The sequence below is a fragment of the Stomoxys calcitrans genome, chromosome 4 (assembly GCF_963082655.1).
Source record: "Stomoxys calcitrans chromosome 4, idStoCalc2.1, whole genome shotgun sequence".
In the NCBI taxonomy this organism is placed as follows: domain Eukaryota; kingdom Metazoa; phylum Arthropoda; class Insecta; order Diptera; family Muscidae; genus Stomoxys; species Stomoxys calcitrans.
In genome coordinates this window covers 175,915,341-175,929,284 of record NC_081555.1, presented here as the reverse complement: position 1 = coordinate 175,929,284, position 13,944 = coordinate 175,915,341, and positions in this window count along the sequence as shown.

The window sequence follows — 13,944 nt, the reverse complement described above, 5'->3', positions numbered from 1 at the left end:
GAAGTACTACCGCCGTCAAACCTTCGTTCGGACCTTTTTACCGGAAGGTAGTGGTGCTGTTGTTGCTGCTGCAATACCACAACAACGACAACAACAGAAAACAGAATAATAATAACAAATAAAAATAATAGTAGTTATACAAAAAAAAAAACAACAAGTGTCTATATACTGTGCCTGTGTGTGAGTGCTGGTCTGGTAAAGTTTTTAACCAGTAGATACATTGAATAAAAAACGAAAAAAATAAACCGGGGGAAGATATATTTTTTCATATGAATGTAACGCGTATCACCACCATATCACGTTACACTTGTGTGCATTTACATATGAGCATACATTAATTCATTCAAACAAACATACATGAATGCGTGCATACAAAAATCAACAAAAAATTGTTTTGTTAGAATTCTGATTGTTTGCAAAGTGGAGAAAAACATCAACCCATTAAATGAACACCATCTGCAAATAGGAACATTCAAACTTGGATTATACCTACCTACTAACCCGACTGCAATTGCTACAAGCCCAAAAATAATTCAGTGAGTGTAACTGAAGTTTGGTGCATTGGAGTCTATGGACAAATAATATAAGGTAAGTATTGGGATTGTAAAAAAAAAACAGTATTAGGTGGAGTAAACCCTAAACAGGGCTGCCAGACTAGTTCGACAAAAAAATCAGCACTTTTAAAGAAATAAATTGGAATTTTTCGCAATCCAATTTAAAATGTGGGAAATTTTGTTTCAACTATTAAAAACGCATTACCCAAAACGGGATAAAACTATTTGTGATCTCAAGAAGTTCAATCGTAAGATCAGTGTGTGTGGCAATTAAATCAAATTATAACCCAATTTCCATTTTTTTCGATATCGGCTAAAATATAAGCTATTTATGAGAAGTTGTGGAGTGGTGGAGACTGCCCTGCATGAGGTTGTACATAAAACAGAAGAATCCTTCGATGCCTAAACGTACACTCTGGCGGTATGCATTGTCATCGAGGGGGCTTTTAACAATGTGAGGACCGACACACTGATCCAATCCTTCGACCAGTACCGGGTGGACCCGGTCCTTAGAGACTGGATAAATGCTAAGGAACAGGTGGATAAATTGTGTGTCCCATGGCATAAATATAGGGGAGAAAGTGGCACAAGGCACGTCAAAGGGGAGATTTGGCAGTAAACGCCAGAGAACTGCTGTCAATAAACTTGGTTAACCCAAAGCCTTTCGGGTCGACGCAGTTCGAGTTATGGGAGTGGGCGACAAATGCGTTTGTAACCCTGTGGAACAGCGGGGAAAATCCTTGGGGAGATTCAGATCGTCAGAAGACGAGGCTATTACTGAAAGGAAGTAAGAAGGAGATCTTTGTTGCTAACCTCCTTCTAGGTGCCTGGGAAGAGCGTCTTAATCAGTAATTCCACCGTCTTCCCTCCTCAGACAGCTTGGTGTGCTGGGATCCCAAGAGAGCACTTTGCGCAATCAGATGCCTATCTAGTGAAGACCACCGTAGCGCAGAGGTTAGCATGTTTGCTGAACGATAGGGTTCAAATCCCCCCGAGGAAAAATGTAAAGCGGTGCTTATTTTTCCCTCTCTGGAACTGACAACATATGTGAGGTAATAAGCAGGGTACAAGTCTTCGCTCTGCGGCACGCCGTTCGGACTCGGCAATGAAAATGAGGTCCCTTAAAACTTAAAAAAATATCCTTCATTAATATGAGATAAATATCCTCTCGGTTACTTAGAGGAATGTGCATAAGCTCATATGCAGATGCTTCACCAGTGCCCTCCAATTCTCCACAGAGCTGCGCCTTGGAATTCCTCTTCATTCTCTTTGTCACCTTTTTCAATCTGCCTGGGTTCAACGATATGCGTCCCAGCCCTCTGTGCAGTGTTCTCTCCATTCGCCTTGTTAAGGAGCATCCTGTTTTCTTTCCTGAGTACCTGCAACTCAGGTGTTTACCATATTGGTTTTGTCTTACGCGGCGGTACCCATTTTTCGTATGCCTTCTGAAATGCTTCGTTTAGGCTCTGCATAACAAGCCAGACTGCCGACTTTAATTCCTTGCAACCGACATAGGCACCCCAAGAGTTCCAAGGCTCCTCCTGCATATATAGCTTTAACCTATTCGAGTTGGTTTTTCTCTAATTTCTTTCTTCTTCCAATATCGTGCAGGACTTGATCGTACACTGAAAAGGAGCACTGGGTAGAAAAGTTCCTGTTTGCCACTTTAATCCAGTCACTGCTTGTCCCAAGCGCCATATCTATAACCTATTCTCTAATCCGGTTGTGAAACGTTAGGGTATTTTCCCTGATGCAGATTACCAAGTTAGTGGACAAAATGCTTTTTACTGAGCCATAGACCGTGCTGAGCCATAGACCGTGGTGTGCGTAGGCGTCGCCTCCAAGTATTAAGACGTGCACCTTGGCTTCGATACATCGGACTGTTTAGGATTTTAGATCAAAATTTCGAAATGTTATATGCGGAATGAAAAAGCTAGTGTATCTCCCGTCCTATGGTGAGCGGTTTGAAAAATTTATATCTATTAAAAAAAATTGTGTCCTGGCGAATCCCACATTCTACTAATCCTTGATAAAATTAAATATTTAATAAATATTTTATTATAAAAATTATTTAAAAATCCTTTTGCTACATAATAAAACTTTTAGTGTTTTATTGTTTCACAAAAAAGATTCTTTTGGTTAGGTTGTATTGTTTTCAGTGTGTAATCATTAAAATACCTATTTTTTGGTTGCAGCTATGTTGAGCCCTTTTGGAGGATTTATTTTTTCATAGTCTTCATTCTATAATCCGTCCTTTATTGATTAAATTGAAATTTTTCTTGTCTAATGATCTTACAGACTTACCTTCTCAATGAGTATTGGATATCTAGGAAATCTAAAATTTGTTTTTTTTTTTTAACTTTTACCTCAAATTGTTTTTTATAGTAATTTTTTGTTTGCTTTTTTTAAATTGTGGTTAGAGGGAAAGGTTAGGACTGCTTGCCTGCTTGTCTGTCTGCCTGACTGGCTGACTGTCTAACTGACTGGTTAATGTTAATGGTAATAAATAGTTTGTGATTGTAAACAGGTTTCGATTTTCACACGCTTATTTCGTTACTCTTTTGTTTAAAGCATTTTCTATTATTTTTGTATTTGTTGTTGTAATCGCCGCATTTGAGTGTCTTGTTGTTGTTGCTGCTGTTTTCCGTGAGACCAAATATAACAAAAGACGGTTACATACAATTTGGATTAAGCACTCGAGCAGCACTTTTGCCGCTCTTGTGTGAAGGGATTTAAGGAAAAGAAGACAAATAAAAAAAAAAAACTGAAAAACAATTAACATCCAAGAGTATTTGTTTTTTTTTTTCATTATTTTTGTTTTGTCTCAAATTGATTTTAAAGGTTATTTTTTGGTTTGCGGTTTTGTTTGGAGAGAATGGGTAAATGAAAGTGTTTACCTAATGAGAATTTGATTGGTAGCAAAATGTAAAGGTTACCTACAACTACAAGTAATGCCTATAATGAATGTGAAAGTGTTTGATAAGGGTCTTTGAAATTGGGGGAAAAAAGGGGTTTCAAAGTAAAAGGGGAAGAGAGAAATATTTGTTATGCAACAAGTAAAGAAGGCTTTTGTACAATAAGTAAAGAATGACATGTGTCAGAATGAAGTCAGAAATTGCTACCAAAGAGTCAAACATCAAACCGATGGCTTCGGTGCAGGATAATCTTCCTGCAGAGTCAAAGAAGGAAACCTGGTAACAGATATAGATAGTATACTGTAGATAGTATATTTTTCCCAGCTGCTGATATCCGATATTCTCGGCGATGAGAATACAACAAGCCCTGATAGATAGATATACCTGATAAAATATACTTTGCTATAAAGCCGGCTTAAAAACAAATAAGGCAGCAGGAACCTAATGGTTGCCAGCTAAGCTATTTAAGACCGTAGATGACACGCTGATATGGCATATGCATTAGCATTTCTATGCAATCTGGTTATCTTATTAGACATTAGCCTAATATATCCCGCATGGATACTTGCGAAAGAAGACGAAGGAGTACTTGGAGTATTTAAGAGAAAGAATCTTCGTAAAATTTATGAAACAATCTACAATGAGAATGCCGGCGTGAAGTACGAACTTAAAGAGCTGTATAATGGCGCATAGTGGCATAGGAAAAAAAATTGTGGAAAGAAGTCTACCATTTTAGAACGGATAATGATATTTTCAAAATTTTCCAAAATGAAATGATTATAGCTGAGGTAGTTGGCATAGACTATGCAGTCTATGCTAGAAATAATACTCCATTCCATGACATACGAAATACTTTCGAGCGTGATGTGTCAGCACTTAAAATCAAATGAGATAAACCAGATATTCCGACTGCGCCAAATCGTTGAGAAGACCCAAGGGAAACAGGTATAGAGTACCGAAGTATGGCTACTTGCGAAAGAGGACTAAAGAGTACTTGGAGTATTTGAGAGAAAGAATCTTTGTAAAATTTATGAAACAATCCACATGGAGAATGCAGGTTTGAAGTACGAACTGAAAGAGCTGTATAATGGCGCATAGTGGCATAGGAAAAAAATTGTGGAAAGAAGTCTACCATTTTTGAACTGATAACGATTTTTTCAAAATTTTCGAAAATTAAATGATTATAGCTGAGGTAGTTGGCATAGACTATGCAGTCTATGCTAGAAATAATACTCCATTCCATGACATACGAAATACTTCCGAGCGTTATGTGTCAGCACTTAAAATCAAATGAGATGAACCAGATATTCAGACTGCGCCAAATCGTTGAGAAGACCCAAGGGAAACAGGTATAGAGTACCGAAGCATGGGTACTTGCGAAATAAGACGAAAGAGTACTTGGAGTATTTGAAAATAAGAATTTTAGTAAAATTTATGAACCAATCTACATGGAGAATGTCGGCGTGAAGCACGAACTGAATGAGCTGTATAACGGCGCACAGTGGGATACGTAAAAAATTTGTGGAAATATATCTGCCATTTTTTTTTAACGGATAACGATATTTTAAAATTTTTCAAAAATTAAATGATTATAGCTGAGGTATTAACCAGATTATGTGCAAAATATTCCAAATTTTTTATTTGCTAGAAAGTGCTTGAAAAACCCTACAAAAAGTGCTTTAGTGTTTGGGATATCTTATATTGTGTCAAAAATATTCGACTAATAATTGTTAACAACAACAACTTTGCCAAGTACTGTCCAACAACTTTGCCAAGTACTGTCCAAATCGGTCTATAAAATGGTATAGCTCCGGTTCCTAGAAGCTTTAATTTTTGCTGGTTTGACAGAAGTGTGGTATGTAAAATAAAATTATGCCCTTCAACTAAATTTATTATGTATAAATTTTTAGCAGAATCCATGGTGGTGGGTTCGCAAGATTCGGCCCGGCCGAACATAGCACGCTTTTACTTGTTATAATTAATGTAGACTCTAGTAGCAGATATGTGAAGTACAATATTGTCTTTTTACAAAAAGACTGAAAAAACCCTTCGAGTTCTCAAAACGCAAGACTGAAACCCCCAATTTTAAAAAAACATTTTTTGTTAGCCCAGGAGTTCTCAAAAACATGCCAAAAATTTTGCACCATCCATCTTTTTAGACGTTACTTTATAGTTCTTAGAGCGCACAACAAGCCGATTACTGGCTTAGGTGTATGTCCATAGTGGCATGGGGTGGATTAATATCTGCACCCTCTTTTCAACCTATTCTAACCTAACCTAGTTTTTTTTACCATAGGAAGGTTAAGTTCGAAGATGGTATAAATCGGATGATATCTTGATATATCCCCCATATAGACCGATCTCCCGATTTAAAGTCCAAGTTCAATAGAAGCTCAGTGCAGCTTCTATTGAATTTGGACTTTAAATTGTCCGATTTATCTGACATTTGGCACAGTGACTTGTTGTGGACCCTCGACAACCGCATTGAGTATGGTTCAGATCGGACAATATCTTGATATAGCCCCCATGGCGGCCACCGTAGCGCAGAGGTTAGCATGTCCGCCTATGACGCTGAACGCCTGGGTTCGAATCCTGGCAGGTACAACAGAAAATTTGCAGCTGTGGTTATCCCCTCCTAATGCTGGCGACATTTGTGAGGTAATTTGCCATGTAAAAACTTCTCCACAAAGAGGTGTCGCTCTGCGGCACGCTGTTCGGACTCGGCTATAAAAAGGAGGTCCCATATCATTGAGCTTAAAATTGATTCGGATAGCACGCATTGATTTGTGAGAAGTTTGCCCCAGTTTCTTAATGGAATGTTCATGGGCAAATTTGCATTTGCAGCCCCCATGTAGATTTCGCTGAAATTTGACACAGTGAGTTGTCCTAGGATTCTCGACATCTGTTTTGAATATGGTCTAGATCGTACAATATCTTGACAATTTAAGGTCTAGGTCTAATAGAAAACACATTTATTACCACATTTCCAAACATGGCACAGTAAATTTTGCGAAGTCAATCGGCACCTATGCCAAATATGAACGGTCTATATTTGTATATAGCTACCATATATAGGGATCATCCGATTTAATATACACATTTAGTATCCATTTTCCCTGGAATTTAGCGCAGTATAGTTTAGACTGGATCATAGTTGGATTTGGTTGACATACATATATACTGATCTCCCGATTTAAGGCCTTTCACTCATAAATTGCATATTTATTACCCTACTTTGCTGAAATTCAGAATGGTGATGAGTTGTATTAGACCCCTAAACATACTTCCCGGAAATGGTGCTGTTCGAATCATATTAGGATAAAGTTCCCCTATATACCGATCAACCGATTTACAGTCTTAAACCCAGAGCCCATTTATTACCTGGCTTCGCTGAATTTCTCAGATTTGGGTGAAGTTGGAGAGATTCCTAGGAGATGTCTTCAGATTCGAGAACAGACGGTAATGGGTGTCGGATAGAGGCTGGCTTTCCACTCTCTTCTTAAATTCCCTATCTCACCCTATCTCGTTTCTATATCGGATGTGGGAAATACACTCTTACTCTTACATTGATGTATACTGAACAAAAACAAGTAAGAGCGTGCTAAGTTCAGCCGGGCCGAATCTTATATACCCTCCACCATGGATCGCATTTGTCGAGTTCTATGTCATCTCTTTTTAGGCAAATAAAGAATATTGAATAAGAACTGTTATGCTATTGGAGCTATATCATGTTATAGTCCGATTCGGACCATAAATGAATGCTGAACATTGTAGAAGTCATTGTGTAATGTGTCCCAACCTACCTACACTGATAGGAAGTATGTGTGGAAAATTTCATGCTCCAAGCTTTACTTCCTTCGAAAGTTAGCGTGCTTTCCACATGCTTTCCATAGAGCCGGTCAGACGATTAGACGGACGGACATGGCTAGATCGACTTAAAATGTTATAACGATCATTGGGGTCTTAGACCAATATTTCGATGTGCTACGAACATAATGGCAAAGTTAGTAGGTGGAGGTTATAGAAATAGGGGGAAAAATTTGGAGTCATTTGTGTAGTAGAATGCAGTGCTTCCTTGATTCCAATACTGTACCAAAATCATTCGACTAAAAAAAAACTTTAATTTTTGTGATAAAAGTAAATCAAAAAGCAGCTCAATATTGAAGTTTTTTTTAATAATTCCTTTTGTATCGGAAAAGATCTAAACTTTTGTTTTGTGATTTCGTTGTCATTCTTATGATTAAGCAAGTGCCATATTTTATTGCCTTATCTATTTAAGACTGCTTAAGATAACTTTACCATTTGACATGATACTGAACATCAAATTTACACTCAAACTAAAGACCACTTAAAACTAGGCAAGTTGTTTGATATATAATTTCAATAACTAAAAAGACAAAGCGCGTTTAGTTTGGCTAGGTCGAATCTTCTATACCCTCCACCATGGATCGCATTGGACACCTTCTTTGAATGACTTTTTCAAATATATAGGAGATAGATCTACGCATACCGATGGACTATACTTCTCATAACTATTAGAAGTTATAAAAAATCCTTTTTTTGTTTGTTTCTCTTTCGAGACGAGCTCAATGATCGGAGATGCAAATGAAAAAGAAAAACCAAAGACAGCAACACACACCAACCACTATGGCACGCGTTTCGTCTTTGGTTACAAGACTTTTCAACCATATTATGTGTGATGTCTTCAAGGGCCGTGCGTTGGTATATTGTATTTGAATCGTATAAATAGCGAAAACGCTTCTATGATACAATTACCACGCTCGACAACCCTGTCTATTAGCTGTACTTTTCCCAATGCATGTATTTTTTGTGTAATGACAGACATTCTTTCTGTGACAAATTACACTTCTTCCGTACTACACATGATTTTGTGCATCTGTTGGAAGTTGTATTGATTGCTTATAAAAAACTACCATGTTAAATATTTCAGCCAAATAATTGTGGGCTCAAGAAATCAAATGGGGGGATCGGTTTATATAGGAGCTATAGCAGGTTATAAAACTGTTTGGACTATTCTTAGCATGGCTGTTGGAACCCACACCATAACTTTATGTGCAACATTTCAGTTAAATCGGGTGGTAATTGGCCTTCAGGAGGCTTTGCCAGTCAAGATCCGAGATCGGTTTGTATGGCAGCTATATCAGGTTATCAATCGATTTGGACTATTCCTGGCACAGTTATTGGAAGTCAGATTAGAACACCTCAAGCGAAATTTCAGCCAAATCTGATAAGAATTGCACCATCTAGAGGCTCAAGAAGTCAAGATCAGAGATCGGTTTACATTGCAGCTATATCACAAAAAGCACCGATATGGCCCATTTACAATGCCAATCCTATACTGATCGGAAGTATTTGTGAAAAATCAATTAAAGAGTCTAGCTTTACTCCTTCGAAACTTAGTGTGCTTGAGGCAGACAGACAGGCTGACGAACGTGGCTAAACCAACACTGAATATCAAGAGCATGTAGATTATATATACTTTGTTGGACCTCAGATCAATATTTGGAAGTGTTACAAGCAGAATGACGAAATTAGTATACCCCCATCCTAAGTTTAAGGCTAGTACAATAAACAAGCACCACCACTGTGTGGCGTATTTTGAGTGCTACGGTGTTATCTTATCCCTAAAAAATGCATTGCCATTGCACACTATTTTCCATGAATGATTCACCTTCTACGTTGTGTAATGTGAAGTGAAGATAAAAAGATTTTACACAATATTCTCTCTGAAATAAAAAACAAGCAATGGAATCTTATCAACACTTACCAAATAGCAAACTACTTCATACCATATTTGTAGAAATTTTGATAAAGACTAAAAATTGTGTGATAAAAATCTATTACAATGCGTAAAAACTAAAAAATCCAAAAACAAATAAAAAAAAATTATTGAAGGTCCTCTACATTATCCCACAGCTGAGTCATAGGAAAACAATTCCAGAAATTCTTTTGAAAGCAATGACGTCACTTTTGTTAATGCCTGCAATGGGGTTTTTTTAATTACCTGCTTAAGCTAATCTTTAACATTAAAATCTTCAATTTTTTTTGTTAAAAAGAAGGTATAAAACATTTCAAATAAATTCTCAGCTCATGCGTTAAGTTGCGTTGCCAATATTCAAAGAGACGATGGGATCTTCTGCGTCGTAGTTTTTAATTTTTTATTTGAAAATCATCCCAAGAATTTTGATGAACAAAGAACAAAAAAACGCCACTTTAAAGGAATTGCCACTTCAAGGTTCTTTGGATAATCACAAAGATATTACGTTTCGAATATTGTGACGAATGGAGTCTCTCAGTCTCTTAAATTTGTTTTTGTGGGACCATCAAAACTAAAGCAAAAATAATGAAGAAGTTGCCAAATCGTGACTTTTATATTTACATAATTTGTTGTGGCTAACTCTCTGGCAATGGACATTGTCTTATGGGATACTAAACAAAAAATTATTCAAGCAAAAAGTGTTATGATAAGGTTAGGCAATGTTAAATTAAGTGTTAATTTTAATAAAAAATTGATATAAAGTAATCACCATGAAAGAAAACAAAAAAAAAACAACTACAAAATTTTACATAAAAAGGTTAAACAAAAGTTATTTGAGTCATAATGCTCCATATACTTGAATTAAAGAAAACAAGTAAGAGCGTGTAAAGTTCGGCCGGGCCGAATCTTATCCACCCTCCACCATGGATCGCATTTGTCGAGTTCTATGTGCGGTATCTCTTTTTGGGCAAACAAAGAATATTGAATAAGAACTGTTATGCTATTGGAGCTATTTCAAGTTATAGTCCGATTCGAACCATAAATGAATGCTGAACATTGTGGAAGTCATTTCAGTTCATTCGGATAAAAATTGCGCCTTGTAGGGGCTCAAGAAGCAAAATCGGGAGATCGGTTTACATGGGTGCTGTATCAAGCTACTGATCGATTCGGACCATATTACACACGTATATGGAAGGTCATGAGAGAAGCCGTTGCACAAAATTTCTCCCAAATCGGATGATAATAGCGCCCTCTAGAGGCTCAAGAAGTCAAGATCCCAGATCGGTTTATGTGGCAGCTATATCAGGTTATGAACCGATTTGCGTCATACTTAGCACAGTTATTGGAAGTCATAACAAAACACTTTATGCAAAATTTCGGTCAAATCGGATGACAATTGCGCCCTCTAGAGGCTCAAGAAGTCAAGATCCAAGATCGGTTTATATGGCAGCTATATCAGGTTATGTACCGATTTGAATCATATCTAACACAGGTGTTGGATGTGATACCAAAACACCACGTGCAAAATTTCAGTCAAATCGGACGAGATTTAGGTCCTATAAAGGCTCAAGAAGTCAAGACCCAAGATCGGTTTATATCGCAGCTATATCAAAACATGGACCGATTTGACCCATTTACAATCCCAACCGACCTACACTAATAAAAATATTTGTGCAAAATTTAAAGCGGCTAGTTGTACTCCTTCGAAAGTTAGCGTGATTTCGACGGACAGACGGACGGACGGACATGGCTAGATCGACTTAAAATGACATGACGATGAAGAATATATATACACTATATGGGGTTTCAGACGCATATTTCGAGATGTTACAAACAAGATGACGAAATTAGTATACCCCCATCCTATGGGGGAGGGTATACAAATTTAGGGTATACAAATTATAGAGTGAATATTCCTTTGGATGATGTATAGAGATGGGTTTCTACCGAGTAAATACCCAACGTTTGGGTATTTATTGGGTAAATACCCAATAAATACCTTTTTTGGGCATTTATTTGGGTATTTATAATTTTGTAATTTTGCCCATGTCTTGGACATACAAATATTTTCCAAACAATTTTTGATGATTGCGTATTCTTTGTATATAAACCTTATCTTCTGATCTCATAAAATCCGATTTTAGTTATATATAGCCGCTATATAGATCGATCTTCAGACTTAAAGTCATTTTGTCCGATTTCGTTAAAATTTGGAACAGGGATTTTTGATAGACCCCTACCCATTTCTCTGAAGTGTGGTTCAGATCGGCCTATATTTGGATATAGCTGCCCTCAGACCGACCGCCCGATCTCTCGATATATGGTATTGAGACCATAACAGATCCATTTAATACCCGAATTCGATTAAATTTGGCACAGGGTGTTCTGGTAAACCCCTTCCCATCCTTGTCAAATGTGGTTCAGATCGGACTATATTTGGATATAGCTGCCATATAGACCGATCTCCCGATATGGTGTAGTGAGCCCATAAAAGAAGCATTTTTCATCCGATTTCAATGAAATTTGGCACAGCGAGTTCTGATGTTCCTCTTAACCTTTTTGTTGAATAACGTCAAGTTCAGACCATATTTGGTTGGGTTGCCCAAAAAGTAGTTGCGGATTTTTTAAAAGAAAGTAAATGCATTTTTAATAAAACTTAGAATGAACTTTAATCAAATATACTTTTTTACACTTATTTTTCAAAAGCACGCTAAAAGTAACAGCTGATAACTGACAGAAGAAAGAATGCAATTACAGAGTCACAAGCTGTGAAAAAATTTGTCAACGCCGACTATATGAAAAATCCGCAATTACTTTTTGGGCAACCCAATAGATGCCATAAAGACCGATCTCCCGATATGGAGTACTGATCTCATAAGGTTAATTTTTCATCCGATTTTGATGAAATTTTAAACAGTGCGTTTTGGTACCGTTCTAAATCTTTTAGTTGAGCATCAAAAATCACTGTTTCAAATTTCATCAAAATCGGATGAAAAATGCTCCTTTTATGAGATCAATACTCCATATCGGGAGATGGAGGGATTTTTAAAATATATTTTCTTAAATGTTCTATGATTTTTAAGCGAAGATTTTAGTGACTTTGGTCTTTCATATAAGAAGGAAGTTGGGGAGGTTTTATTTCCCACGCCTATATTAAGTGCAGATCCGTGGACTCGACATTGCATGATAGAGAGACATATCGATTATAAGGAGTATACCCTGGCGCCATTTCGGGATATTAAAGGGTCCTTAAACAACGCAAGCTCCTCTGCCATAGATGCGGCACTTAGGGGTGCGGGTCTGGGGAACAGTGTCATCGCTTGGATGATGAATATGCTATGGGGCAAGAAGATATTGGCTACTATGGGTGCTGAGACAGTGAGAGTGAATGTCACAAGGGGAACACCTCAGTGAGGGGTGATATCATCTCTGCTCTGTATCCTCGTGATGGACGGTCTTCTTAAAAGACTGAAAAAGTTGGGTGTTAGAATGTGTGCGTACACAGGTGATCTGGTTATTCTCGTCACAGGGAAGTTTTTGGACACGGTTTCGGAATTTTTGGATGGTGCACTTGGCTGCACTGCTACTTGGGCCGAGGGTTGCGGGCTGGGTGTGAATGCGGGGAAGATGAAATTGGTCCTGTTTACGAGTAGCCGTAGAATAGACTTTAGACTACCCACGCTGCAGGGGGTGACTTTACTAGTTATCACAATCTGCAAAGTTTTTGGGGGTTATTCTAGATAGCAAATTCGATTGGAGGCGGAACATGAGGTCGAGGATTAAAAAGGCGTCTGCGGCATTGTATTCGTGTCAATAGTTCGTAGGAAGTACGTGGGGTTTGAGGCCCAGGCTTATGCACTGGTCATGCATGCGCTGCAGTGGGTGACTTTACAGTTATCACAATCTGCAAAGTTTTTTTAGGTGATTCTAGATAGCAAATTGGATTGGAGGCTGAACATGAGGTCGAGGATTAGAAAGGCGTTTGCGACATTGTATTCGTGTCAGTTGCTCGTAGGGAGTACGTGGGGTTTGATGCCCAGGCTTATGCACTGGTTGTTCTAGGCGGTGGTGAGGCCAGTCCTAGCGTATGGCTGCCACGTCTGGTGGACGGTGACGGATTTTGCGTCATATGCCCGAAACCATAACAGGGTGAATAGTTTCGCTCTAAGATTTGTGTCTGGGGCTATAGGAACCACCGCGACTGAATCATTGGAGGTTATGTTAGGAATTTAGTCTTTGGACTTGTTTGTAGGGGATGTTGTGGAGAGGACTCTTCTCAGACTAAAACAGCTTTACTTGATTCGCGGATCACCGGCGAGACATTTGCGAATATAAGATAATACCTTGCCGGAGGCCACCGTAGCGCAGAGGTTAGCATGTGACGGTGAACGCCTGGGTTCGAAACCTGGCGAGATCATCAGAAAATATTTTCAGCGGTGGTTTTCCCCTCCAAATGCTGGCAACATTTGTGAGGTACTATGCCATGTAAAACTTCTCGCCAAACAGGTGTCGCACTGCTGCACGCCGTTCGGACTCGGCTATAAAAAGGAGGTCCTTTATCATTGAGCTGAAAAACTTGAAATCGGATTCATTGATATGTGAGAAGTTTGCCCCTGTTCCTTAGTGGAATGTTCTTTTGCATTTTTGCCTTGCCGTTCTCTCAGACAGACTTCCACATGGGAATGAACGTGGTGGA